The sequence below is a fragment of the Papio anubis genome, chromosome 9 (assembly GCF_008728515.1).
Source record: "Papio anubis isolate 15944 chromosome 9, Panubis1.0, whole genome shotgun sequence".
NCBI lineage: Eukaryota > Metazoa > Chordata > Mammalia > Primates > Cercopithecidae > Papio > Papio anubis.
In genome coordinates this window covers 87,976,265-87,999,325 of record NC_044984.1, presented here as the reverse complement: position 1 = coordinate 87,999,325, position 23,061 = coordinate 87,976,265, and the positions used below count along the sequence as shown (strand labels likewise).

General features: G+C 42.0%; 1 long non-coding RNA gene across 1 annotated transcript; it reads left to right on the top strand.

The window, feature by feature from the left end:
- Positions 1-1,110: 1,110 nt before the first annotated feature.
- Positions 1,111-21,652, top strand: LOC108581076. The gene is made up of 3 exons (XR_001892874.3): positions 1,111-2,559; positions 2,653-2,879; positions 20,378-21,652. It is a non-coding gene; the product is annotated as an uncharacterized LOC108581076 (long non-coding RNA).
- The last annotated feature ends 1,409 nt before the right edge of the window (positions 21,653-23,061 follow it).

Genomic DNA, 23,061 nt, shown 5'->3' with positions numbered 1-23,061 from the left:
TTGCCATAGTTTGCTGAGAATGATGGTTTCCAGCTGCATCCATGTCCCTACAAAGGACACAAACTCATCCTTTTTTATGGCTGCATAGCATTCCATGGTGCATAAGTGCCACATTTCTTTAATCCAGTTCGTCACTACGGACATTTGGGTTGATTCCCAAGTCTTTGCTATTGTGAATAGTGCTAACAAACATAATGTGCATGTCTTTATACAGCATGATTTATAATCCTTTGGGCATATACCCAGCAATGGGATGGCTGGGTCATATGGTACTTCTAGTTCTAGATCCCGAGGAACGCCATACCGTTTTCTACAACACAACCATTCTATATCTCCACGATGCCCGGCAGTTAATTTTTGTATTTTAGAGACAGCTTCGATACACTTCGACAGTGATTCATCGCCGCTCAGTGTTGATAGTGAGCCATTTCGGCCAGATTCTTTTATCATGCGATTATCGAGGTTGAGTATTTAGAAAGAGGGATCAGATTCCGCCAGGCGAGTTAATAGTGGGAGAAGACACCCCACAACTATAGATATTAAATTTACGTTGGTAAAAAATGTTAGGGCCAGGGAGAGGGGTGGGCTCACGCCTCTGCAAACCTGGCACTTTGAGAGCTGCTGGAGGATCGGGTTGAACCCAGGAGTCGGCACTACCGACCAAAGGGCTAAACCCCATCTCTACTAAAAATACAAAACCAACAGGCCTCAAAGTGCCATGTGTTACAGGCTGAGCCACCGCTTCCCATCTCTAACATTTATAACATAAACCCCACATCTACTTGGTTGTGGGTTGAAATGAATCTTCCAGCAACTCCTTTTTATGTGCTTTCCTGTTGCCTTGGCAGATGCTGTTCCCTCTTCCTAGAATGCTCCAACCCTGATGGCTGCATCACACTTGATTAAAAGAATCCTGGCCGGGAGCAGTGGCTCACGCCTGTAATCCCAGCACTTTGGGAGGCCGAGGCGGGTGGATCACTTGAGGTCAGGAGCTCCGAGACCAGCCTGGCCAACATGGGGAAACCCTGTCTCTACTGTAATACAAAAATTAGCTGGGCATGGTGGCTATGGCCTGTAACCCCAGCTACTAGGGAGACTGAGGCAGGAGAATCCCTTGAACCCGGGAGACGGAGGTTGCAGTGAGCCGAGACCGTTCCACTGCACTCCAGCCTGTTTACCTCTCTGACCTCATTTCCTCCTGTTCTGTTCTTTGATCACTCTGTTCAAGTTACACTGGACTCCTTGCTAATTCTAGAACTCATTAGCCTTGCCCCTGCTTCAGGATCTTTGTACCAGGTCGGGTAGAGAGCTGTCTCCTCTACCTCTCATGCTGGTCTTTTAGATAGCTGCAAGGTTTGCTCCCTCACTTCCTCAAATCTTTATTTAATGCCACGTTCTTAGTGAGACCTTGCCTGTTGTCTCACTCAGAATTGACCCTCCCGCTGCACATTTCTCTCTCCTCCTTGCTCTAGTTTTTTCCTTAATCGTGATCACCATCTAACCTAGTTTATATCTTTTTTCTCTAACTTACTTTCTCCCCTACTCTGCTTCATAGATTTGTACTTGTGTTGTTCACAGCTGTACTTCAGCACCTTGAATATAGTTCTTAGTATGTAGTAGGCATCCAATATAATCACTGAATGAATGGATGGATGGATGGATGGATGGATGCATTAGCACCATGGCTTTAAAGTTAAGCTGCCCAGGTATGAATCCTCACTCTGCCACTAGTGGCTACATATGTGATCTTTGGCAATTGATTTAACCTCTTCTGGAGATGATCGTGGCACCTACCTTACAGGGCTGTAGTGATAATTAATTGAGATAATCTATGAAAAGTGCTTTGGAACTTAGCAAATAATAACAATTAGCTGTTATTTCAACTATCATCCTTTTACTCTCAGTGAGTTTGGATTTTTCTCTCTATGGATAAGATTGTCTTACATTTACCTACGTAAAATCTACGGTCACCTCCACCCCCACCAAACCTCCCATCCTGTGGCTTCCAGAGAACTTCATGTAGTTGGTTCCCTGGAGCGCCCTTTTGGCTTTAAAATTTGCAGGTTTCCAAAGTTATTCCATTTGTCCCTAGATTTTCAGACCATATGTGTTCAGTGTGGCAGGTTCATGGCTGCAGTGATGAACACTTATTCTCCATGAGGAGGGAAGGGAGAAGATTTTCACAAAGCTGGAGCATTTCCTCCACTGCCTGCACTGAGGAGTTGCCAAGGCTTGAAAATCTCTTCAGTGTGCCAAACCAGGACTGGACATTTCTGGTTTTGCAATGCAGACATTCTAATGCTGGAATTGACAAATGCTCCACACTGAGCTACTGCCAAATTGCCAGGAGGGTTTTTCATTGTTTGTTTGGGGGATAGGGGAACAATAGGATGGCCTTTGAAGATTGTGTCTGACACACCTGTGGGCAGAAGGTAGGCTTTAAGTATCCACCATCTCTTCCTTTTAGAGTTTGCCGTCTCCCTACCACCCTACCACACACAGCGCCCTCAAGACTCCCTGTGATCCTGGGATGCACTCACTGAAGAGTGTGTGACCTGGGTGAGCCAATGGGAGTGCCTCGAGCTCTTGGACATAGAGGTTTGTCCAGTATCACAAGTCCAGTACAACTAACCAGATTATTTTTCTTTTCAGGATTTGATGGAAATGCTACAAGAGAAGTAGGCTCTCCCCTTCTGAAATGATGAGTGATAAAGACCATGCAGGTCAACTTTTCCACCACATGGAAGGAGCCTGTCAACGAACAAAGGCAACAGAGAAAAGAGCAGAGCTGAGGTTGGGTGAGAGGGAGAAATTTCTGAGTGTTTGAATCCCACATGCCGGAAGCTGCACCACACTTGGGCTTCTCACTACAGGAACCAGTGAGTTTATTTTTTCCTGACCTGGTTGGATTTGGGCATTCTCAAGAGTTTGGGGGTTGGGTGTGGGGGCATTTAGGGGAGAGAGCAGAATGCAGAATGGAGAAGGGGAAGAAGAGAGCTGCCTTCCACTTTAATGAGCATCTCCTACTTTTCCTCTGGTGCTTCTCAGCACTAAGTCCCTTTTACAATATACTACTTGCTCCATCTCCATAACGGAGGACACTCACTGGTAGACAAAGGGAGAGGGAGAGGAACAGAGCAGATGCCACTGGCATTAGTGCTCTGGGCCCAGGATGGGGCAGGGAGCAGTGAGGCAGATGGCTTTCCCCTAGACTTCTGGGACCCAGGAACATGGTAAATGTCCATGCCTTCTGGCTTTCCGCCACAGAATGGAGGGCAGTCATATTCTAGGACAGTGGTTATCAAACTTATGTAAGACACGAATCAATCTGAAATTCTGGGAGCATCTAGAGACCAGAGGTCACAAACCACCTGCCTACGGGGACCATATTTGACTCACTTAGAGTGTTCTGGTTGGTATGCCAAGATTCTCTAAAGAAAATGTGAACTAAATTGAGATTTCATCCCCAAAGAGAACCAGATTTCTGCTTTCCCTTAACCAGCCATAAGGTCTGTCAATACTGGGTCCCATTTCCTCAAGGCAACGATCAACTGAAGCAGAGGAGTGATTGCCCACCTTAGAAGGCATGTGCCCTCCCATTTGCCCAATCCTCACCAGCCCCAAGGTCTCCCCAACACTGAGCATTGCTTGCCTTTTGTCATCACCCTTGCATTACTGTTGTTCTTATAGTGGAGAGATATTTATCTGGACCCATCTCTACCAGAAGTGAGGAAATAAAAGATAGACCCAAAAGACTGAATATGTCAGAACAAAAGGGAGAAGGTATATTTCTCTGTGGCAGAAAATAATATTCCTCTGTGTTTAAGAGACTGGGTTCTCACACCTGATGTATTTCATTCTTCCATATTCCCACCTGACTCTGTAGGCATTTATTGGTAGGCCACATCTAAGACTTTCTCTGTAGAAAAAATGTTCTAGATGCACAGATTTGGGGGCTTAATTGACAACCTGAAGCCTCACTCTAAATCTGCAGGGGTCTGTTGACCTCAGGTGAGAACACTTGTTCTAAGGGAGTGGAAGATCTTTATTAAGATACTCCTGAGAGATAAAAGTCTGCCTTCAGCATTGTATGAGACTCATTTATTTGTTTATTGTCTTTCTTGCCACTGTGACATAAGCAGGGACTTTGTTATACTCACCACTATATCTTCAGTGCCTACAACAGCTTCTGGCCCAATATAAAGTTACTGAATGAATGAATAAATGAATCCAATGCGTCTGTAAGTGAGGGAACCGAAACACTTTTACCACCTTTTTCTGCCCTGGATCCACTTTTTTTATCTTCCCCTACTTGGATGTGCTTCCGCGCTTACACTTTGGCTTACCCTTCAGGCTCTGGTCTGCTACCAAGAGCAGTTTGGCTTTCTTGAAGTTTCTGCTTAATCTCCATGAGGCTGGCCCCAAAACAATAGTACCTAGCAGACAGCATGAGAGAGATTCACCAAGTCAACAAACATGCATGAGTACTTACAAGGTTCCAGGCCTAGTAGAACCCACTAGGGGGACTCAGCCTTCCTCTCAAAGAGGTCTAGTTCTAGTAAGAGAGAAACCATCAACAGATCATTCTAACAAAGGGTGAGAAGTCACGGGGGAGTGCACAGAATGGTTTTGCAAACAGCCAGAAGCACCACTGCAATCACCTTGGGATGTCCAGAAAGGCATCACAGTAGAGGGGACCTGGATGGAGCCCTCTAACATCTCTGGACTTTTGTTTTCCTATCTGTGTCATGAGAAATTTGGACTGGATGAGCTGTTAAGTTTCCTTCTCATTTGAATCATCTCCAACCTCTTTTCCATGACCTTGCAAAGGGCAGTTGATGGTGTTATTAGACCTAAGCCTGGTCAGGCTCTAGGTATGTTTGACTTTCCAGAGAGGTTCACAAAGGTCAAGGCCTGGTGTGATGATGTGGTAAGCAGAGCAGGCAGAAGAAATACCTATCAGTAAAGAACAAACACCACTCCTGGCTTAGTCATGGAATTCTGAGAAGCAGCAGCACCCAGTGAACCAACCTGCAGGCTGGCAATCACGGGTGAGGCTACCTTTAGCCAAGGCTTGTGGCAGAGCCACATGAGGGAGGCTCAGCAAACAGTAGCTGCTTCCTCAAACCACAGGACAACTTCTATATACATTCCACATGGGAAGGCCAGCTGATCACACATATAGGCCTTTTCTGCTATCCTATCACATTAAATTTACAATGATAATGATCATGTGCCACCATAAAGGAATGTAATATAATATCAGTTTGCCTTTATCACTTTGCCTTTACTTATGGTTTTAATCTCTCTTCACCAACATATTATAGCATATGCCTGATTTTATTCTTTGATGATGGTAGAAAAAAATACCTCAAATGTAAGTAAATTAAACCAAAGTACATTAAGTAGGTTATTCTGTACCTGTAAACAAATTGTCCTTAAGAAAATAGTATAGGGTTTAGTATAAATGAAAGTAACATTTTAAGTGAAAAAGCAGCTTGGCAATAAGTTGCTTTTAAAATAGGTGATTCAAATCACTGAGTACTATTCCAACAAATGTAACTATAATATTCTCAAATGTGCTTTACGATATTTAAACATAGGACAGGGATAAAGAATTGAGGAAAATTGTTTTTTTTTTTTTTCTGTTTTGTTATCAAAAACTCCCAATCAAAAAATCTGTTACATTTCAGTATGTGCCAACAATTCTAAAATAAATACTAAAGTCAAGTCTTGTTTCTTATAAAATGCCAAAAAAATAAATAAATAAATAAGAGAGAGAGAAAGCATCATGCTGGTAAGTCCTGCCAATTTATCTGGCTTTTCTCTGGCTTTTCCAATGCTTGCAGGGAAGGAGTATTTTTTTTATTACAAGTTTCTCTGAGCCAGTTACTCTTTTCTAAATTTTCTCCCGTTTTTAAAATCCATACTAATTAAAAGAGGCAAATTTGTCTGACAAAGCCATCAGGCAAATCCTTGTCTTTCTTATATTTTTAGCCCAAGGTCTACAATGCCTTCTACTTTGCCACAACCACAAAGTTCCCCCTGCCACATCTTCACTGACAACAGATTATACTGTGATCTATTGATTCCAGCCATTGAATGGACAAAAATGATAGCATAAGATGATATGAATAAATACATAGATGATCACTGTAGCAACTGGGAAGTCAGAAGATAGTTACATGCCAACATCCCACACAGAGACCACCACAAAATAAAACACAAACTAACAAAGCTTATTCAAGAAGAAGTAGATTGCTGATGTACCTTCAGAATAAAAATAAATAAATAAATAAACAATTAAAAAGTAGATAACTTTATAGCCCTATTTATATTAATGAAATAAACTCTCCAGGTTCAGAAGCCTTCATTGATGAATTATACCATTTAATGGAAAAATAATATCCACCCTACATAAACTTTAAAAAAAATCAGAGATGTGAGAACATTTAACAACTTGTATTAGGAGACCAACATTATATAGTCTGTCATACCAAAGACAGGCAAGACAGAAGAGAAAAGTATAGGCCAACATCTCTCATTTTTAATTTTTTTTTAAATTTTAAGTTCTGGAGTACATGTGAAGGATGTGCAGGTTTGTTACATAGGTAAATGTGTGCCGTGGTGGCTGGCTGCATCTATCAACCCATCACCTAGGTATTAAGCCCCGCATGCATTAGCTACTTTTCCTGATGCTCTCGCTCCCACCACCCCCATCACCCCTACAGGCCCCAGTGTGTGTTTTTCCCCTCCCTGTGTTCATGTGTTCTCATTGTTCACCTCCCACTTATAAGTGAGAACATGTGGTGTTTGATTTTCTGTTCCTGCATTAGTTTGCTGAGGATAATGGTTTCCAGTTCCATCCATGTCCCTGCAAAGGTCATGATCTCTTTCCTGTCTATGGCTGCATAGTATTCCATGGTGTATATCTACCACATTTTGTTTATCCAGTCTGTTATTGATAGGCATTTGGGTTGGTTCCATGTCTTTGCTATTGTGAATAATGCTGCAGTGAACATATGCATGCATGTATCTTTATAATAGAATGATTTATATTCCTTTGGGACCCAGTAATGGGATTGCTGGGTCAAATGGTATTTCTGGTTCTATGTCTCTGAGGAATTGCTATACTGTCTTCCACAATGATTGAACTAATTTACATTCCCACCAACAGTGTAAAAGCGTTCCTATTTCTCCACAGCCTCGCCAGCATCTATTGTTTCTTGACTTTTTAATAATCACCATTCTGACTGGCATGATATGATATCTCATTGTGGTTTTGATTTGCATTTCTCTAATGATCAGTGATGTTAAGTTTTTTTCCATATGTTTGTTGGCTCCATAAATGTCTTCTTTTGAGAAGCATCTGTTCATGTCCTTTCCTCACTTTTTAATGGAGTTGTTTGGTTTTTTTTTTTTCTTGTAAATTTGTTTAAGTTCCTTGTAGATTCTGGATATTAGGCCTTTGTCAGATGGATAGATTGCAAAAATTTTCTCCTATTCTGTAGGTTTCCTCTTCACTCTGATGATAGTTTCTTTTGCTGTGCAAAAGATCAAGATCCCGTTTGTCATTTTTTGCTTTCATTGTAATTGCTTTTGATATTTTTGTCATAAAATCTTTGCCTATGCCTATGTCCTGAATGGTATTCTCTAGATTTTCTTCTAGAGTTCTTATAGTTTTGAGTTTTACATTTAAGTCTTTAATCCATCTTGAGTCAATTTTGTATAAGGTGTAAGGAAGGGGTTCAGTTTCCGTTTTCTGCATATGGCTAGCCAGTTCTCCCAGCATCATTTATTAAGTAGGGAGTCCTTTCCCCCATTGCTTGTTTTTTCAGGTTTGGAGAAGATCAGGTGCTTGTAGATGTGCAGTCTTATTTCTGAGTTCTCTATTCCATTCCATTGGTCTATGTGTCTGTTTTTGCATCAGTACCATGCTGTTTTGGTTACTGTAGCCTTGTAGTATAGTTTGAAGTTGGGTAGCATTATGCTTCCAGCTTTGCTCTTGTTGCTTAGGGTTGTCTTGGCTACAGGGGCTCTTCTTTTGGTTCCATATGAATTTTAAAGTAGTTTTTTCTAACTCTGTGAAGAATGTCAATGGCAGTTTAATGGGAATAGCATTGAATCTATAAATTACTTTGGGCATTATGGCCGTTTTCATGATATTGATTCTTCCTATCCATGAGTATGGAGTGTTTTTGCATTTGTTTGTGTCCTCTCTGATTTCCTCAAGCAGTGGTTTATAGTTCTCCTTGAAGAGGTCCTTCACTTTGCTTGTTAGCTGTATTCTTAGGTATTTGATTCTCTTTGTAGCAGTCGTGAATGGGAGTTCATTCATGATTTGGCTCTCTACTTGTCTATTTTTTGTGTCTAGGAATGCTAGTGATTTTTGCACATTAATTTTGTATCCTGAGACTGCTGAAGTTGCTTATTACCTTAAGAAGCTTTGGGGCTGAGATGATGGGGTTTTCTAGATATAGGATCATGTGATCTGCCAAAAGAGATAGTTTGACTTCCTCTCTTTCAATTTGAATACCTTTTATTTCTTTCTCTTGCTTGACTGCCTTGGCCAGAACTTCCAATACTATGTTGAATAGGAATGGTGAGAGAGAGCATCTTTGTCTTGTGCAGGTTTTCAAGAGGAAGCTTTTGTACATTCAGTATGATATTGGCTGTGAGTGTGTCATAAATGGCCCTTATTATTTTGAGGTATGTTCCATCAATACCTAGTTTATTGAGAGTTTTTAACATGAAGGATGTTGAATTTTATCAAAAGCCTTTTCTGTGTCTCTTGAGATAATCTTGTGGTTTTTGCCTTTAGTGCTGTTTATGTGATGAATTATGTTTATTGATTTGCATATGTTGAACCAGCCTTGCATCCTGGGATGAAGCCAACTTGATCATGGTGGATAAGCTTTTTGATATGCTGCTGGATTTGGTTTGCCAGTATTTTATTGAGGATTTTTGCATCAGTGTTCATCAGGGATATTGGCCTGAAGTTTTCTTTATTTGTCTGATACCAGGTTTTGGTATCAGAATGATGCTGGCCTCATAAAATGAGTTAAGGATTAGTCCCTCCTTTTCAATTGTTTGGAATAGTTTCAGAAGAAATGCTACCAGCTCCTCTTTGTACATCTGGTAGAATTCAGCTGTAAATCCATCTGGTCCTGGGCTTTTTTTGGTTGGTAGGTTATTTATTACTGCCTCAATTTCAGAACTTGTTAGTCTATTCATGTATTCAACTTCTTCCTGGTTAGTCTTGGGAGGGTGTATGTGTCCAGGAATTTATCTGTTTCTTCTAGATTTTCTAGTTTATTTGCATAGAGGTGTTTATAGTATTCTCTGATGGTTGGTTGTATTTCTGTGAGGTCAGTGGTAATATCCCCTTTATCATTTTTTATTGTGTCTAATTGACTCCTCTCTCTTTTCTTCTTTATTAGTCTAGCTGGCAGTCTATCTATTTTATTAATTTTTTTAAAAATGCAGCTCCTGGATTCTTTGAGTTATTGAAGGGTTTTTCGTGTCTCTGTCTCCTTCAGTTCTGCTCCAATCTTGGTTATTTCTTGTCTTCTGCTAGCTTTCGACTTTCTTTGCTCTTAGTTCTCTAGTTCTTTTAGTTGTGATGTTAGGATGTCAATTTCAGATCTGTGGGCATTTAGTGCTATGAATTTCCCTCTTAACACTGCTTTAGCTGCATCCTAGAGATTCTGGGGTGTATGTTGACTCTTTGTTCACATTGGTTTCAAAGAACTTCTTGATTTCTGCCTTAATTTCATTATTTATCCAGGAGCAGGTTGTTCAATTTCCATATAGTTGTGTAGTTTCGAATGGGTTTCTTAATCTTGAGTTCTCATTTGATTGCACTGTGGTCTGAGAGCTGTTTGTTATTATTTCAGTTCTTTTGCATTTGCTGAGAAGTGTTTTACTTCCAATTATGTGATCAGTTTTAGAGTAAGCACCATGTGGCACTGAGAAGAATATATATTTGTTGTTTTTTTGGGTGGAGAGTTCTGTAGATATCTATCAGGTCCACTTGGTACAGAGCTAAATGCAAGTCCTGAATATCTTTTTAAATTTTCTGTCTTGATGACCTGTCTAATATTGACAGTGGGGTGTTAAAGTCTCCCACTATTATTGTGTGGGAGTCTAAGTCTCTTTGTAGGTCTCTAAGAACTTGTTTTATGAATCTGGTTGCTCCTGTATTGGGTGTATGTATATTTAGGATGGTTAGTTCTTCTTATTGAATTCAGCACTTTACCATTATGTAATGCCCTTCTTTGTCTTTTTTTATCTTTGTTGGTTTAAAGTCTGTTTTGTCAGAAACTGGGATTGCAACCCCTGCTTTTTCTGCTTTCCATTTGCTTGGTAAATTTTCCTCCGTTCCTTTATTTTGAGCCTAAGTGTGTCTTTGCACATGAGATGAGTCTCTTGAATATAGCACACTGATGGGTCTTGACTCTTTATCCAGCTTGCCATTCTATATCTTTTAATTGGGACATTTAGCCAATTTACATTTAAGGTTAGTATTATTATGTGTGAATTTGATCCTGTCATCATGATGCTAGCGACCAATATCTCTCACGAACATAGTCACAAAAGATTAGCAAACTGAATCCAGAAATATTTAAAAAGGACATACTTGGGCATATTCTAGGAAGGCAAGGTTAGTTCAACATTCAAAGTCAATCAGTAAAACTCTTGATCTCAATGGACTAAAATAGTACAATTATATAATTATCTCAATCCATGCAAAAAAAAGTGTTTATAAAATTCAACATACATTCATCATAAAAAAATTTCAGCAAACTGGTAATAGAAAGAAACTTCCTCAATCTGATAAATTTTATTTATAAACAACCTACAGTTAGCATAATTTTTAATGGTAAAAAATCAAATGCTTCCCCCTAAGGTTCTAGCCAGTGCTAGAAAAATAAAATATGTAAATTTAGTTAGGATTCAAGATACGAAGTCAATATAAAAAATAGTTTTTCTATTTACTAGCAAGAAACCATTGGAAATGTAAAATGTTAAAAATACAATTTATAATAATTTTTAAAACATGAAATACTTAGTGATGTAAGACCTCTACATTGAAATAATGTTTTTAAATACTGAGAGAAACTATGGTAGAACAAATAAAGAGACAGAGTATGCTCATGGCTTGGAAGAGTCAATATGGCTAAAATGTCAGTTCTCCCCAAATTAGTCTGTAGATTCAACATAATCTAAACAAAACCTCAACAGCCTTTTTGGGGGGTAAAAATTAACAAATTATATAAAAATGCAAAGGACCTAAAGATGATTCTGAAAAAGAATAACAAAGTTGGAAGAGTCATGTTATTTGATTTTAAGATTTATTCTAAGCTACAGGATTCAAGACAGTGCAATACTGGTGTAAGAATAGACATCTAGACCAAAGGAACAGACAAGGGAGTCCAGAAATAGACCACAAATATAGAGTCAATTGATTTTCAACAAAAGTGCCAAGGTAATTCAATGGAGAAAGGATAGCTCTTCAACAAATGGTACTATAACAATTGGACATTGACACATCAAAAGAAATGAACGTTGATCATTACTTCATACTATATACAAAAATTAACTTGAAATGGATTACAGACCTACATGTAAGTCAGAATTATAAAACTTCTGAGAAAACATAGGATAAAATTATATGATCTTGAATTAGGCAAAGCTTTCTCAGAAAGGACACAAACATCTCAAACCATATAAGAAAAATTTGATACATTGGAGCTTATCAAAATTAAAATGTTCTGCTCTTCAAAAGATGTCATATGAATGTAGCTCAATAAAGCTGCTATAAAAAAAATAAACTTTTTTCTTTTCTTTTCTTTCTTTTTTTTTTTTCAAAGACAGGGTCTTACTCTGTTGACCAAGCTGGAATGCAATGTCACGATATCCACTCACTGCAACCTCCATCTCCCAAGTTCAAGCAATTCTGCTGCCTCAGCCTCCAGAGTAGCTGAGATTACAGGCATGTGCCACCATACCCCGCTAATTTTTGTATTTTTAGTAGAGAAAGGGTTTCGCCAAGTTGGCCAGGCTGGTCTCAAACTCCTGACTTCAAGTGATCCACCCACCTCAACCTCCCAAAGTGCTGGGATTACCATGCCTGGGCAAAAAGATAATATTAAGAAAAAAATTTAAAGCCACAGACAGAAAAATTTTATAAAATTTTATGTCTATAACTTGTATCCAGAATATATAAAGAACTTTGACAGCTCAAAAATAAAAATATTTTTTGAATCGAACTAAAAAATGATCAAAATATTTGAACAGACACTTTTACCAACAAATATACATATTAATGTAAATTTGTTCATTAAAAGATGCTAATTTGAATTTTGGGGAATGTAAATTAAGATATGACAAAGTACCATTGCATACCCACTAGAATGTCTAAAATTACAAGGAGGGACATTATCAAACTTTTGACAAGCGTATGGAGCAACTGAAACTCTCTTACATCGATGGTGGGAATGAAAAATAATCAAACCACTTTAAAACAGTTTGGCAGTTTTTATAAAATTAAATACACATTTACTGTATGATCCAGCAATACCACTCTCAGGGATTTTTGCAAGAGAAATGAATTCATATGTCTACATAAAGACCTGTATTCATGTTACAATTACAACTTTATTCATAATAGCTAAACACTGGAAACAGCCCAAATGTCCACCGACAGGGAAATGGATAAACAAATTCCACTACATTCAGACCATGGAATAATAGTCAGCAATGAAAAAAAAAAACTACTGATTCATGCAACAATATGAATTATTCTCAAAACTGATATACTATTAGCAAGCAGAAACAAAAGGCTATATTTTATTTGATTCCATTAATATTACATTCTGGAAAACAGATCAGCTATTGCCAGGAAGTGGGGGTGGGTGAGGAGATCAACTGCAAAGATGCATGAGAGGATTTCTGGAGTTGATGGACGTATTCTGTATCTTGACAAGGCAGTTACATGACTGCAGGAAATCAACAATACTTACTGAATTATGTATATACAGGGGTAAATTTTGTTAAAATTAGTCCCTAATAAACCTGACTCTTAAAAGCAAAAGCAAAAGTAGAAAAGAACCACCTTAGAGAAGAACAAAGAAGGGGGAAAATGCTGAAATCTTACATTATTCAAGCTAAGAGGTCAGTGTGTATGGAGGACTCCATGACAGAATAACCTTTCTTCCCACTAACCAATAATTTAGCATTTATATGGTGCTCACCCTGGGAAAACAAATAAGGAAGTTAAGAATTTATATTTATATATTTATATTTTTTAATCCTTACCACTGGAAGGTCTAGACACACCTTCCAACCTTAATTCAGGTTGTTCAAGAAAGAACAGTTCAAGTTTAGTGAAATTACACATAGGAAAAGATATTGACATATCTTTAATACTAAAAATAGAATTAAAAAGGGTCTTTTACAGTTCCCCAGAGGAGGTAAAGATATTTTACACACATTCATTCTTAGCTCTTGATAGATCTATGGATGCATAGAAATTCAGACCCAGCAAGATGTTGTGGAACTAAATAGTTTTGCCCAAGAGAGAAACATGACTGGATTGACATGTTGGAAGTGCTGGAAGACACTCTGGCAGTCACAGTGTGGAAAGGGAATTTGATCAGGGCAAATCCAGATAGATAGACCCGGTTGCTGAAAGTATCCCTTGAACAGATGCTGAAGCCCTTGCCTAGGGAAATTGGGAGTGACAGAGTTAGAGGCAACAACTCAGTGGGACTCAGCCATTGGTCGAATGTGAGGGAGGGATGAGGGAGAAAGTAGCATGGGGGATCACATTAAGGTTTCTGACTTGGTGGAGGATGACGTTACACCAAGACTGGGAAGAGGGTCAAGATAGCATGCTTGGGAAGAGGAAGTGTTCCCTTGTGACACCTATCTGTGTTGATCTGGGCATTTCATCTTGGCTTTTTCTAGAACCCCTTCTCTGCCATAGTCAGGGTTTGGGGTCTCTTCTCTGTCTTCTCACATTATATTAAACTATGACATAATTAATAAATGATCTGTTTTATGTCCACCTCTCCTGTTTAACTTGAAGCTACTCAAGGGCAGGATCTGTGACTTCTCCATCTTTAGATCAAGTCCAAACTCCTTATCATGGCTTAACAGGTCTGGATGACCTTACTGTGGTGTCCCTTCTTTCCTCTCAGCACCCCACAACTTCTCCACCAAGCCGTTCCTCTCTTACCTGCAGACTGTACATTGCTAGACCCTCTGCCTGGAATGTTCTTCCTCCTCACAGTCTGATATGGTTTGACTGTGTCCCCAACCAAATCTCATCTTGAAATGTAGCTCGCATAATTTCCATGTGTTGTGGGAGGGACCTGGTGGGAGATAATTGAATCATGGGGGCTGTTTCCCCCATACTGTTCTCATGGTAGTGAGTAAGTCTCATGAGATATGATGGTTTTATGAGGGGAAACCCTTTTACTTGACTCTCGCTCTCTCTCTTGCCTGCCGTCATATAAGACATGACTTTTGCCTTCTGCCATGATTGTGAGGCCTCCCCAGGCAGGTGGAGATGTGAGTCCATTAAGCCTCTTTTACTTTGTAATTTACTCAGTCTTGGGTATGTCTTTAACATCAGCATGAAAATGGACTAATACACAGTCCCTCCTATACCTGGAAATGTCTTGATCACTTCTTGTTCTTAGCTAAGCCACTGTTTTCTTTAGGAAACCTTCAATAACCCCCAATCCTGTATAGGGGCCCTTCCAGAATATTCCCATGGCACCTCTGCTTCCAGGTGTATTAGTACCTACCACTCTATTATAATTGCTTGTTTTCCCCATTACCCTCTAAGTTCCATCTCACCGTGGTAGCAGTTGTCATAATGTCTTAGTCCATTCAGGCTGCTATAACAAAATACCTTAGACTGGGCAATTTATAAACAACAGAAATGTATTCCTCATGGTTCTGGAGGCTGGGAAGTCCAAGATCAAAGTGCCAGCAGAGTCATTGGCTGGTGAGGGCTGCACTCCGCTTCAAAGATAGTGTCTTCTGGCTGCCTACTCATATGGCAGTGGGGATGAACAAGCTCCCTCAGGCCTCTTTCCTAAGAGCACTAATCCCACAGATGAGGGCTCTGCCTCATGACCTAATAAGCTCCAAAAGGTTCCACCTCTTAATCATAGTGCACTGGAGGCCGGGTGCAGTGGCTCACACCTGTAATCCCAGCACTTCGGGAGGCAGAGGCGGGCAGATCAATTGAGGTCGGGAGTTCGAGACCAGCCTGGCCAACATATTGAAACTCCGTCTTTACTAATAACACACAAAAAATTAGCCAGGCGTGGTGGCACTCGCCTGTAATCCCAGCTACTCAGGAGGCTGAGGCATGAGAATCACCTGAACCCAGGAGGCAGAAGTTGGAGTGGGCTGAGATTGTGCCACTGAACTCCAGACTGGGGAACAGAGTGAAACTGTGTCTCAAAATGTGTGCGTATATACATATATATATACACACACACACACACAAATTTGGTGGGGACACAAACATCCAGGCTATAACAAATAATAAGAATTTTTAAAATAATGACAATATTGGCTAATATTTATTAGGTACGTAATATATGCCAGACATCCTACTGAGTATTTTGATGTATTAACTCACTTTGACTTTACTACAACCCTTCAGGGTGGGTCCTTTCACAGTCACATTTTACAGATCAGGAAACTGAAATATCGAGAAGCAAGTAACTTGCTCGAGGTCAACATTCTACAAAGAATATTAATAAACAACAGCTATTTATTTCATTCTCCGTGGTTCCTAGCATGATCCTGTCAGGGAATAGATGTTCAGTAAATGTTTGTGGACTTGATCTGACGTGAGCAGGTTGTACCTGAGCTGGCAGTGCTGCCTGGCACAGAAGAGAGGGCAGACCGGGCCAAATGCTCATAAACACAAGGCACCTATACCAGGCTTTGATGAACACTCTCTAGCACTGCTGCTTGGAGCCAGAAGAAGGCTTCTATATCTGACAGTTTGTATCCAGAACATATAAAGAACTTTTGGTCTGGACATGGTGGCTCACACCTGCAATCCTAGCACTTTGGGAGGTCAAGGTGGGAGAATTGCTTGAACCCAGGAGTTTGAGGACAGCCTGGTCAATATGGTGAGACTCCAACTCTACAAAAAAAAAAAAAAAAAAAGTTTTTTTAATTTTAAAAACTTTTACAGCACTTCATTTTATTTATATTTTATATCTATATCTATCTATCTATCTATCTATCTATCTATCTATATATATATATATATTTTTTTTTTTTTTTTTTTTGAGACGGGGTCTCGCTCTGTCACCCAGGCTGGAGTGCAGTGGCGTAATCTTGGCTAACTGCAACCTCCACCTTCCCAGGTTCAAGTGATTCTCCTGCCTCAGTCTCCCGAGTAGCTGGGATTACAGGCGCCCGCCACCATGCCTGGCTAATTTTAGCATTTTTAGTAGAGGTGGGGTTTCACCATGTTGGCCAGGCTAGTCTCGAACTCCTGACCTCAGATCCACCCACCTTGGCCTCCCAAAGTGCTGGGATTACAGGTGTGAGCCACCACACCCAACCAATAAAAAATATTTTCCAAAAATTGAACTAGTTGGACACAGTGGCTCACACCTGTAATCCCAGCACTCTGGGAAGCTGAGGGGGGCAGATCACCTGAGGTCAGGAGTTCGAGACTAGCCTGGCTAACATGGTGAAACCCTGTCCGTCTCTACTAAAAATTGCAAAATTAGCCAGGCGTGGTGGCGGGCGCCTGTAATCCCAGCTACTCGGGAGGCTGAGGCAGGAGAATCACTTGAACCTGGGAGATGGAGGTTGCAGTGAGCCAAGATTGCGCCACTGCACTCCAACCTGGGTGACAGAGTGAGACTCCATCTCAAAAAAAAAAAATTAAACTAAAAGATCAAAATATTTGAACAGACAGTTTCACCAAAGAATACACATTAATAGCAAATTAGTTCATTTAAAAAATGCTAATAGGAATTTAGCATGGTCGAAAGCTGCTCTCAGTACAGCTCCAAGAAGCTTTTGTATTTCCAGGGAACATGCCCTAGACACAGGCCTACAATCGACCCTGTGCTGACCCGGTGATCCTCCTTCTTCCCAAAATGATTCCACGTGCACAGGCCGTCCTCCCCTCGCCTGCAGTGGCTGGTTCTCTCTTGCAGTCATGCAGTGGGGTTCCTGAAGACCTTCCTGGATAGCTACTAAGGCAAGTTCATGCATCTGATTAATGGAGGTGCCTCTGAGGCGGTTGTTCACCCTGCCTGTCAGCCATTCAGAGAAGGATCCTCAGAGAATATCCCAGAACAGAGTGGGCGGGACAGCAGTGGCTCCCAGCCTCAAGTGCACAGTAGTAACCCCTGCTGAGTTTTCAAAATACTGATACATAGAATGCACCCTAAATTAATTAAATCAGAATTCCTGGGGGTGGGACCCAGGCATCAGTATTTTTTAAGCATCCTGGAACATTCCACAGTCCAGACCCACTGCAGAGGCACTCAGGCTTGTTCTCTCTCTCTGGCCTTGGTCCCCTGGCCCAGAGTTTGAGAACAGTGGATGTCTGCCGTGTGAGATGGGATGGGTGAACCCTGGAGAGCAAGCGAGACCACGTAATCTTGAATGTGGTGAAGCCCTGCGGGGAGAAGCCAGCCTCTGTGCAGGGTTCTTGTGCTCTGAACGTCATAACCTGGTCTAAATATTGAAAGGAAAGTGATACCTCCCCACTCACTCCTGAAGGGGCAGGAGGGGGTGGCTGTGGGAGTTGGATCTTTATCTCCAGGACTTGCTCTGTCCTCCTCTGAAGAACATCTGGAGCTTTCTACCCCTTAGAGATATTTATGTGTCTTTTACAGACTGGACACACAATCTCCAGGGAACAGTGGGGTGAAATGGTTTGCCTACGTTCTCCTCACACTCAGATTTCTCCCTCCAGGGCCAATTTCAGAGGATCTGAGTTTTTAGTTTGTTCTGGCAAACCTCAGCATCTTTACATATCTCCTCATGATTTGGCTTTTGGCAATAACTGGCTCTGACCTGAGGTGTCCCTCCCTAGCCCTGCCCTGCCCCTGTACTTCTCTAGTTTCTTTTCTGAAGACAGCAGAGGGGAAATAGGGGGCACTAGAAAAAGGCATCAGACACAACAGCCTGAACAAAAGTGAAGGTGGTGGCAGCAATAATAATTATGACTATTACTATTAGTGCCACTGCTAACATTTCCCGAGTATGTGCTTTGTTCCAACCACTGTGCCGGGCACTTTCAGGCATCCTTCTCTTTGTCCTCTCACCAAAGCATATGAGGCAGGAAATGCAGGAAATAGCATCACCATTTTACCGAGGAAAAGAGGAAAGTCACACTGTGGAGCAATGCTTTGCGCCTTTTTAAAAGAAAGGACTGGCTGGTCGCTATGACTCATGCCTGTAATCCCAGCACTTTGGAAGGCCAAAGTGGGTGGATCACCTGAGGTCAGGAGTTCAAGACCAGCCTGGTCAACATAGTGAAACCCCGTCTCTACTAAAAATACAAAAATTAGCCGGGTGTGGTGGCGGGCACCTGTAATCCCAGCTACTCAGGAGGCTAAGGCAGGAGAATCGCTTGAACCCAGGAGGCGGAGGTTGCGGTGAGCTGAGATTGTGCCATTGCACTCCAGCCTGGGCAACAAGAGCAAAACTCCGTCTCAAAGCAAAAAAAAAAAAAAGAAAAGAAAAAAGAAAAAAAAAGAAAAGAAAAGAAAGAAAGAAGAAAGAAAGGAAAGATCAACTGCTTCTCAGGGTCACCTGGGAACTTGCTAGAAATGTAAATATTCTCTGGCCAGAGTTGAATTCATGGGTGTGCAACTAGTGTCGCCACACAGAACGTCAAAGCTGAAGTTTGATTTTACCTTCGAATTTGTGTTTACTAAGTCCAATTGGACAATGGAGCAAGCATGGGGATTTGGAGACTTGGCTCACAGCTTGCCTCCCCTTTCCACCCTGGGTTCTCAGTACCTGCACCCCATCCTCCACACCCCACTTAGTCTTCCCACCCTGCCCAATGACCACTGCCACCCTCCACTCGAGGTGGCAGCTGGCTTGTGTTGATGAGAGGAGGCTTGTGTTTGCCATTGCCCTCTGTCCCTGGCGGGGGCCTGGGCACAAACACGGAGAGGATCGGGGTTGCATGCACACTGCGTGGTGCTCAGGCCAGGGCCAGGCAGCAGCTGTCCCCACTCTAGGGTGGCAGCACCAGTTCAATCCGTGGGCTACTTATCAGGGGCTTCTTCCCATCCCTGATCCAGGTACTAAGCATGTCCTGGTGTGAGGCTGCAATTAGCATTGGTGGGCATGGTGGCCTGTCTGCTATGGACTAGGGCACTGAGCCAGTGGGAAGGGGAAATTGACTTCCCCACCCTAGGATGAGACCTCTACATATTCTTTTTCTTTTTTCCTGAGATGAAGCCTTGCTCTGTTGCCCAGGCTGGAGTGCAGTGGCATGATCTCAGCTCACTGCAACCTCCACCCCTTGGGCGAAAGTGATTCTCCTGCCCTAGCCTCCCGAGTAGCTAGGATTACAGGTGTGCACCACCACACTCAGCTAATTTTTGTATTTTTAGTAGAGATGGAGTTTCACCAGGTTGGCCAGGCTGGTCTCGAACTCTTCACCTCAGGTGATCCACCTGCCTTGGCCTCCCAAAGTGCTGGGTTTACAGGCATGAGCCATCCCGCCCGGCCTGCATTTTCCTTTTGCACGAGGCTTTGCAAATAATGTAGCCGGCCATAGCTCTGGCTGGCACAGACGAACTGAATCAAAGCTGTCATGCTGGGGCCCAGAAATCTACTTGAAGAAGCAGTCCAGTGATTCTGCTGCATACTAGAGTTTGAGAACCACTGAGTGACAGGGAAGCTAGGGAGAAAACCTGAAGGTGGCCAGACCCTGTGGCCATGGAGAGCGGCAGCTTGGGGGTCCGACAAACCACAACTGAAATCCTAGTGTTTGCTGAGTGACCATAAGCAAGACCCACAGCTCACTGTTGAACAATCATAGATGGGTATATATAATTCAGACACACTGGAAGCTATTCCTGAGAGAATGACCAGCCTGGTAAACTGGATAAAAGCCACTGTAAGATCTATTTACCCTGAGAAGCGGGCTGCCCGACTCCACTTATCAATGCCAAGTGGAACACCCCAGAGGAAGCAACCAATAATATGCTTCATATGCAAGCCATTGGGAACTGGCTTTATAATGACGGGAATATTAACCTGGTGTTTTAAAAATATATTAACTAGTCTTTCTGAGCTTGCTTCCAACAGGCTCCAGCGTCCTACAGATGTGCCTCTTTTCTCTTTGAAGTTGAGAAACCAAGTCATGCTGAAGACCTGGAAATCCCAGCAGGCTGCAAACCAGCTGCAACCACCATGGATCAGTCCTTTTGAGATGCTGCTGATTACCCACTCATCCGCCAAGTTAGCCAGTGTTAAGCCACGGATTCACCACACTCAGATAAAACCTGTCCCTCTGGCATCCCTCCAGAAAAAAACAGGCATGCTCTTGTGAACCCTAAGATGGCCTTAAGTTAATATTCAATGCCCAGCCAAAGACCCTAAATCAGAAATCATAAATGGAACATGTGCTTTTCAGGTTGGCATTATTCTCCCCAAAACCCTTCTTGCATGCAGGATATAATGAACCAAAAACAATTTTTAGTAATTTTTTTTTGAGACAGAGTCTCACTCTGTCACCCAGGCTGGAGTACAGTGGTGCAATCTCAGCTCACTGCAACCTTCACTTCTCAAGTTCAAGCAATTCTCATTCTTCAGCCTCCCAAGTGGCTAGGACTACAGGCGTGCACCATCACGCCCAGCTAATTTTTGTATTTTTAGTAGAGACAGGGTTTCATCACTTTGCTCAGGCTGGTCTTGAACTCCTGACCTCAAGTGAGCCACATCTGCCTCGGCCTCCCAGAGTGCTAGGATTACAGGCGTGAGCCACTGCACCCAGCTATGAATCAGAAATACTTTTTAATAGGCTTAGGATTGTTCTCTTGGATTCGTTAAGGGATTCACTTTAATACTTGGGCATTTTTTTTTTTTTTTAAATCATGGTGCTCCAACAAGCAGGATGCCGATCAGGTGCTCCTGAGCCCTTCAGATTCAGGGGTGATGTTTTCATTGCCCATCATTATCCCACAATGCACCCCTTAGCATTAAGTAGCCAAAAAGGTAGACAACCATATTCCCCATGATTGAAAAATTAATGAATAGAAAAAGGGGATTAAAACCAGCCCAATTGTCCCATAGAAATGTTATTACAGTTTTTAAAAGAAACATAAAAACCCTTCCTGTTTTTAAAATTTAAAACTTACATTTATCTCATCTGAATTCCTTCCTCGAAAAACAGACACTCAGGCAAAAACAAAAACCTAAAACTCATCAGATCACTGTATCCAGATGGAGACGCCAGACCCCTCATCCGTCATGATTACTTCCATACTCCTCCTTAATTCCTGTTTTCCCACATTTCCTGCTATATAAAACCCTCAATTTTAGTCTGTCAAACACACTTGAGACTTTATCTCCTATTCTCCTTGGTTGCAACACCCCATTAAAGCCTTCTTCCCCGGCAATACTTATTGTCTCAGTGATTGGCATTCTGTGTAACAAGCAGCAGGACCTAGACTGGATCTCTGGTGTTTCAGTAGCATTACCTTTTAGTAAACGCTGTTGTGTTGTGCCCAGATTCCCTTTATGAAACCCAGCTCCCACAGGTTAAAGGGCTCAGCTCCACAAGACTTCAGACACAAGCCACAAATGGGGTCCCCAGGTGACCCACACTTCTGCCCAGTGGACTATGAATTCAGGGGTTCTGTGACTTTCCCCACCCAGCTTTGATAATTCACTAGAATCCTCACAGAACTCAGGAAAATGCCATACCTACTATTACACTTTATTATGATGGACACACACGAGCAGCCAGATGGAGGGGTATTGAGGAAGGGTCTGAATGCAGGAGCCTCTGTCCCTGGGGAGGTGGGATGAGCCACTCTCCTGGATATGTTCACCAACTCAGAAGCTCTCCAAGCCCCATTGTGTAGGAATTTTTTTATGGCAGTTTCAGTAAGTACACACGATTGATTAAATCATTGGCCATTGGTGATTGAACTCCATCTCTAGCCTCTCTCCAGCTCTCAGAGGTGGGAGAGCAAGGCTGGAAGTTCTAACCTTCTCGGTACATGGTTGGTTTTTCCTGTGTCCAGGCCCCATCCTAAAGCTACCTAGGCCCCCTCTCCCAGCAAAAATCATCTCATTTGCAAAAGAATAATTTCCAAGGGGGTTAGGAGCTCTATGCTGGGAACCACAGACCAAGATTAATATATATTTTGTATTATACCACAGGTACCAATCACCCTCCAGATCTAAGAATGGCTTCAGGCTGGGGCTATGGTCACCTCTTTACCCAGCTTCTCCCCTGCCCTATTCTGCTTCACTTGCATCCTTAAAGGTTTCACTCAAGAGCTCTTCTTCAAGATAGCACCTATAAAGCCAGACACCCTGGCATATGCCTATAATCCTAGCACTTTGGGAGGCCAAGGTAGGAGGATGGTTTGAGCCCAGGAGTTCAAGACCAGCCTGGACAACATAGTGAGGCCCCATCTCTACAAAAAAAATAATAAATTACCCAGGTGTGGTGCTGCATGCCTCTAGTCTCAGCTATTCAGGAGGCTGTGGCAGGAAGATGGCTTGAGCCCAGGAGGTCGAGGCTGCTGTGAGCTAAGATCATGCCACTGCACCCATCTTGGGCAACAAAGGGAGACCCTGTCTCTAAAAAAAATAAAAACAATTTACAACAGTAAGCACCTGTACACAAACCCCATCTCCAGCCCTTTTTCTAGGGCTTCCAATTTAACACACCTAGAGGCTGGGCATAGTGGCTCATGCCTATAATCCCAACACTTTGGGAGGCTGAGGTGAGTGGATCACTTGAGGTCAGGAGTTTGAGACCAGCCTGGCCAACATGGCAAAAACCCATCTCTACTG